A 7,500-nucleotide genomic window follows, 5' to 3' on the forward strand; every position below is an offset into this window, starting at 1 on the left:
TTCAAAGAGTTTGCCTTGAACAGAGAGAAGAGTAATCATCCTGTATGATTTTGGATCTTTTGCATCCTTGCCCTGGCCCTTCGGGATGGCTCTTACGAGTCCCACCTTCCAGGTTTTGGGGAAGACGCCGTGCTCAAGACAACCATTGAAGAGCCTAGTGAATTCGCCGGAGATGACCTGCACGGCTCGTTTGAGGACACTGACCTCTATTAGGTCTGTGCCTGGGGTTTTGTTATTTTTGAATCTTCTGACCGAATTGATGACTTCTCGTGGCACGAAGGCCTGAGTATCATCTGTGTCAGGTGGAGTTTCCACTTCGGTTCGAATGTTGGATTGTTCAGGGGTGTCATCTTCTATTCTATCGGCCGGGAAGTGCACCGCGAGGAGCCTGCTGGCTGTTTGCTCCATGTCGAGCGTGAAACCGTCGTCACACCGGAGTGCGCTAATCGCCCTCTCATTCGTCATTTTTCCGGCCTGGAGCTTGTATACGGTTCCCCAGGGATTCGAATTTCCGTGCGATGTGACGTAGTTTCTCCAGCATTCATTCCTGGCCTTTCTCACGGCGCGAGAGTACTTACGCAAGAGGGCGCTGTACTTCCCGCGCGCTTGTGGGTGGCATGCAGGATTCGCTTTCAACAGCCCCTGGCACGCACGCCTAGCTCGGTAGGCCTCACGCTTCAACCTATTTAAGTCTTTTGTCCACCATGGGTTGGACTTTCTAAACCTAGTTTTCCTTGGCATGGTTAACTCACAGGTTTCAGTAAGTACCTGAGTGAGTGTGTTTGCCATGTGCTCCACTTCTTCCGGGTTCGTCAGCGCAAGGTTCGCCAGCTTTGCGAGTCGAAGGCTCTTCAGTTCAGTGTCGAACTGGTCCCAATTCGCTTTGAGCGTATTGAAACGTGTTGGACCCATTTCTGCGAGCCCGACCTCGGTAGCCGGAGAGTCGAGCGTGAATATGACGGCTTTGTGGGCACTTTTGAATTCAGAATCTAGTAACCTCCATTGGTGAATGGACGAGGCCATCTGCCCAGTGGACAAGGTTACATCTATGTACGAAATTTTGGGTCCCTTTTGGAATGTGGGAAGATCATTCCTGTTATTTGCAATGTGGAGTTTGTGTTGGCGAATGAAGTCGGCCAATTTTTCTCCGTTTTTCCATCGCAATCGGGACATGTCGGGGATACGTGGGCTCCAGGAGTTCCACTCTGCGTTGGTGTCAATACCAAGCAGGACGCGTTTCCCTCTCAGCGTGAAGAGCACCATTTCGAGGTGGCTGAGGTGCTTCTCGATTGGTTCACTGTATTGGAAATATGCCGATACAGCGAAGAAGGAGAAGCCAGGGGTCTTAATCTCTGCGCACGCGCAGTGCGTATTACTAAGCTGTTCTATGTAGAGGATCGCGAAATTGGGGTTTGCCACGCCTACTGCTGCCCATGGTTTTTCTGTTCTAGTTGCTACTAGCCTAATCGTTCTGCCTATGTCTGTAAAGAAATACTCCCCCCGGTTTAATTTATTGTAAGGCTCCTGAAGTAGGACTACATCAGGTTTGAGCCTGTTTACGCTTTCTCGCAGCTCACCACTGACAGTTTGGTCTCTGTCCATGTTGAGCTGCAAGACCCTAATTCCTGTCTTTGTTCGAGGAGAAGTTCCGGAGGTGGGGCTCTCTCCTGACGGGTTGCCTATAGTTCGCGCGCAGATGTCTACGAGTCGGATGCGGACGATTTTCGGGCAAAGTGGGTGGATGCCGTCGACCCGAGCCGACGGGCCACAGGCCGCAGGGACGCGAATTGGGGGACGCTCAAGTTCGCCGTCCGATGTCTGGGGCCGGTTAGCAGTACAGCTCGGGTCGAGGACAGAGCCTTCGGCGATCCTCCTCGTAGCATTTGACCACACACCAGCCGAGAGGTCCACCGATGTGCAGCTGCAGTCACATAATGACGACGCCTGCGGGCCCGCTTTCTCACCCTGACCAGCCGCCGGGACCTGAGCATCCGAGACTCTGGTCCGGTAACGTTTTTTTGTGTTAATTGTGCTAGCCATGTTAGTTTTGTTTGTGGGTTAAGCTTGTCCCCAGTGGGTCACCCAGTTCCACTGAGGAAGTTTTATAGAGTATCTTTCTCGCAGTCGAATCTCCTAAGAGATTCAACCCCCGGTTCCAGACTAAGCCTGGATTTCCGGTATATTGGCGACTGCGTCTTAAGGGCTCGCCTCTTTTCTGCCGTTGGGCTATTCCCGTGGGCATTCTAAAAATGAGCGAAAGACATGCAAAGCACCCTATCTTAATTATTAGGCGAATACCCTCTTTTCTGTAGCAGGAGCCGTCTCCTGTACAGGTACCTAGATGGGGCTTAAGAAAATAAAATATTTTAGTGTACCTGTAAGAAAGAAAGGAAGTTTTCTGCAAGGGGAAATTTTATATTAGTGCGTGCTGACCGCCTTTGCAGGAATCGCCTCTTTGGCCAAGGTCAGGACTAGTTCCTGAGTTGGCGCTATAGGATCGCGAAGAGTTTGTGCGGCTTATAGTCTATCTGCTTGTCTAAGGCTCTTCTTCAGGCGGTTTGCTTGATTAGCCTCTCAGGCCTAACTCAGGACTAGTTCCTGAGTTGGCGCTAGATGGTCGCGAAAGTGGTTTCGGATTATGCTAGTCCTACTTATCTAAGGCGATTTCATTCTGTCTGCTATTTGGCGATCAGCCTCCGGTTACCTAGAAATAAAGCGAGAATTCGTGCGGCGGAGGGAGAAAAATTGGGGCTGGGAGGGGGGAGTTTTCGTCGAGCTTAAAGTTCCACATAAAGTTCACTTACCCTCGTCCACAGCTTGGAGAGGGAGGAGGGCGAATGCTTTCCTGTTCATGGGTTTTTGCCATTACTTAGTACTGACACTCTCGTCCCTTATTCCCAGTATCATTCCGATACTGGTACTCACCCTCGAAGTCCCACGATGTTTGTTTGTTTACGCGGGTGCTCCGCGGTTGGATTTTGACGCGGCCCAACACCTCGATTTATTAACGTGGTGTGTTCCACGGACGGCTTATGACGCGCACCGGCTGCACGGTTTTAGTTTCGTGGTTTGCTCCACGGTTGGATTTTGACGCGGCCCAACACCTCGATTTATTAACGTGGTGTGTTCCACGGACGGCTTATGACGCGCACCGGCTGCACGGTTTTAGTTTCGTGGTTTGCTCCACGGTTGGATTTTGACGCGGCCCAACACCTCGATTTATTAACGTGGTGTACTCCACGGACGGCTTCTGACGCGCACCGGCTGCACGGTTTTAGTTTCGTGGTTTGCTCCACGGTTGGATTTTGACGCGGCCCAACACCTCGGTTTATTAACGTGGTGTACTCCACGGACGGCTTATGACGCGCACCGGCTGCACGGTTTTAGTTTCGTGGTTTGCTCCACGGTTGGATTTTAACGCGGCCCAACACCTCGATTTGTTAACGTGGTGTGTTCCACGGACGGCTTATGACGCGCACCGGCTGCACGGTTTTAGTTTCGTGGTTTGCTCCACGGTTGGATTTTGACGCGGTCCAACACCTCGGTTTGTTGACGTGGTGTACTCCACGGACGGCTTCTGACGCGCACCGGCTGCACGGTTTTGGTTTCGTGGTTTGCTCCACGGTTGGATTTTGACGCGGCCCAACACCTCGATTTATTAACGTGGTGTACTCCACGGACGGCTTATGACGCGCACCGGCTGCACGGTTTTAGTTTCGTGGTTTGCTCCACGGTTGGATTTTAACGCGGCCCAACACCTCGATTTGTTAACGTGGTGTGTTCCACGGACGGCTTATGACGCGCACCGGCTGCACGGTTTTAGTTTCGTGGTTTGCTCCACGGTTGGATTTTGACGCGGTCCAACACCTCGGTTTGTTGACGTGGTATGCTATTAGCTTATTTTTACTTTGTTTTAATTAGATATGTTTATTTTAATGTTTTAAGTTAATTTAAATTAATTTAGTTTAGTTTTTGTTTAATTTTTTTGTTTTATTATATTTGGTGTTTAATTTAGTTTAATGTAATTTAGTTTAATTTAATTTAATTTAGTTTAATTTAATTAATTTAGTGTCAGTTTGTTTTAATTTTAGTTTTGATTTAATTTTAATTTTAGTTTTAATTTATTTGAACTTGGTGCATTTTAATTTAGTATTTCATAGTTTTATGTTTATTTTTTTTTTATTTTCACTAATTTAGTCGAGTTGAATTTATTTAATTTATTTAACTTAAATTTGAATTCATTTGTTTTATTTATTTAATTTAATTCGATTTAATTTGTTTAATGTGTTCTTATTAATTGGGTTCGATTTATTCTGGTTTAGTATTTTTCTATATAATTTTAATTTAATTTAATTTATTTTAACTTTATTGTAATTTGGTTTAATTAAATTTGGTCTGCATTGATTGAATTAATTTGATTAATTAATAGAGGTTATTTAATTATTTTATTTTATTTTATTTTATTTTGTTTTATTTTATTTTCTTTTATTTTATTTTATTTTATTTTGTTTTATTTTGTTTTATTTTATTTTATTATTTATTTTATTTTATTTTATTTTATTTTATTTTATTTGATTTTGTTTTATTTTATTTTATTTTATTTTGTTTTATTTTATTTTATTTAGTTTTATTTTTATTTGATTGTTAAAATATATTTAAGTTAATCTAGTTATTCGTGTGTGCTTTTTATTAAGGTATTTATTTATTTGTTATTTTATAGTTGCATTTTTATTATTTATTTGGTTTATTTTAAATTTATTTTGGTGCAAGATGATTTTTAAATTATGTATTAATCTTATAAAATTATTTGGGTGTATGTTATGTTTGTATTATTGTTATTTAAGATATTTGTTGTTTAATTATATTTTGTTTATAAGTTTATAGGTTTTCGTTTAGGTTTATTTAGCTTTTATTATTTTTGTATCTTTGTTTGTTGTATGTTGGTGTGTTTGTATGAATGAATTTATTTCTTTGTTTGTTTATAATTTGTTTTACAATTTGTTTGACCGTTGTAACAGTTTTGGATAATTATTTAAGCAATTAGTTAATTTATTTTCACTTTATAATTATTTATATAATTTTTAGAATGAAATGTCGTGGAGTTTAATTAAATTTCTATTTAGTTTAAATTTAAAAATGATGTAGTAATCTTAGGAAATTATCCGCGAGTGGGTAGAGTTTAGATTGTTAAATAAATATTTAATTAAGTAATTTTACACGTTACCTTCATTCACACAAGTCACTGGTCGCGCACTTGACACTTTATATCCATTTCTGGAATTTAACCCGCACCAGAAACCGGCTTCCTTTGTGTGCTCCCTTCGGTAGATAGGGACCGGTAGATAGGGACAGTGGGAATCGCGGTAGATAGGGACAGTGGGAATCTCGTTAATCCATTCATGCGCGTCACTAATTAGATGACGAGGCATTTGGCTATTTTTTTTTTTTTTTTTTTTTTTTTTTTTATAGATGGAGAAATGCATTTACGCATCTCAGCAGATGTTGGTGCTGGTATGTGGGACTCACCTCATAGAGGAATACCCACTAAAACTCCATCTGTCACCTGCACTGATGATGTTGGTTGTGCAGGCCGCGGCTTTATTTCCCAGTGCCGACTTAAGATGGTGGGGCCTGGGTTACCCAAACGCTGTAGCGTGTTGACCGTAACCGCCCTATCCTATCCCTTCTCGTGGAACAGGATTACTGGGATAAACACCAGTCATCCCGTTCCACCGTGTCCAATTCGTGTGCGAACCCTGCAAAGCTCTTGTTGTTATGCCTGGTAAGAGTTTTTGAAGTCCCAAGGAGGTCAGGTCATTAGCAGACCTCAACGACCAGATACCCTTCCATGAGAGGGTAATGGATGTGACCGAGATATTCTCGACCACAACCCCCAACTCATTTGCTATATGATGTTTAAGCGGAAGAGTATCATATTTTCTGCACTTGGTGTTATGTGCGTCGTCAAGTGATGCTGCTCCACTAACTACCTGTGCATCGATGACTTTGACGCTCCCATCCTTTACTGCAACGACATCAGGTTTCTGTAACCCTGATGGAAGACAGTAGTGCGGATTTTCGAACACGCGCCACCCCTTTTGCCTGAGCCCTGTCGCAGCTATGCGACAAATGGCATCATGCCTCAGAATTCGGCCACCATGAGTTCGGTGACAGCCCTGTACAATGTGCGCCGTAGTCTCCGCCACGTGACATCCGGCACGACAAAGCACAGGAACACCTCCGTCACGGCGCCCTCTAGATGTTCTTATTCTGGAGGGTAGAGCGTTAATTCGTGTCCTGTGGTACTGGATATAATCCCGACCAGGGACTCTCGCACTACCTGCATCTACCCAAAAGCTGCTAGCGGTGACTTTAGCAGCCTCACGCAACTCGCTTCCATCGTTGGATTGATGGAGCCGGGACGCCCAATAACGTCGCCGATCTTCTGGACCCGTAAGTGACTGCCCATTATATGTGAGCAGCCCCTCAGCCCATCGGACCAGCTTAACGTTATATAGGTGTTGAGTGGCGTCCCGCACCGCAGGTGATGTGGAATGGGCCATTGCCAATAATCTAGCATGTATTTGTCCCGGCACAGATGTTATGAAAGCCGGGACTCCCAATCCACCATCCCTGCATTTGGCGTGGAAGTACCCTAATGGAGTATCCTTGGGCAAACGCAGCCACTTCCGAACTGCAATCCTCACCTGTCTATCTAGTGCCCTCAAGACCCTCGCAGTGGTCCGCGAAAGCACCATACCATGATACAGAGAGTTAATTAATTAGAGAGAGATTAAGAGAGTCATAGTTACTCCCGCCGTTTACCCGCGCTTGCTTGAATTTCTTCACGTTGACATTCAGAGCACTGGGCAGAAATCACATTGCGTCATCACCCGCGAGGGCCATCGCAATGCTTTGTTTTAATTAGACAGTCGGATTCCCCTAGTCCGTGCCAGTTCTGAGCTGAGCGTTGAATGGCGGCCGAAGAGAACGATCGGGACGGAGAAACCGCTCCGAAAGCCTCGCAGCAAGGAAGATCCGTGGGAGGCCAAGGCACGGTACCGAGCTCTGATCCCTCATCCCCTCGAGGGGAACGAGTTCACCTCGCCCAGGCCCGGCACGTCAGCCAGACCCACTTCCCGACCAAGCCCGACACGCCCCGCTCCTCAGAGCCAATCCTTATTCCGAAGTTACGGATCCAATTTGCCGACTTCCCTTACCTACATTAGTCTATCGACTAGAGGCTCTTTACCTTGGAGACCTGCTGCGGATATGGGTACGAACCGGCGCGACACCTCCACGTGGCCCTCTCCTGGATTTTCAAGGTCCGAGGGGAAGATCCGGACACCGCCGCAACTGCGGTGCTCTTCGCGTTCCAAACCCTATCTCCCTGCTAGAGGTTTCCAGGGAACTCGAACGCTTATACAGAAAAGAAAACTCTTCCCGGATCTCCCGACGGCGTCTCCAGGTCACTTTGGGTTACCCCGACGAACACTCTTG

This window comes from Phymastichus coffea, unplaced genomic scaffold (genome assembly GCF_024137745.1).
Source record: "Phymastichus coffea isolate CEN01 unplaced genomic scaffold, Cenicafe_Pcof_1.1 PCOF00064, whole genome shotgun sequence".
NCBI lineage: Eukaryota > Metazoa > Arthropoda > Insecta > Hymenoptera > Eulophidae > Phymastichus > Phymastichus coffea.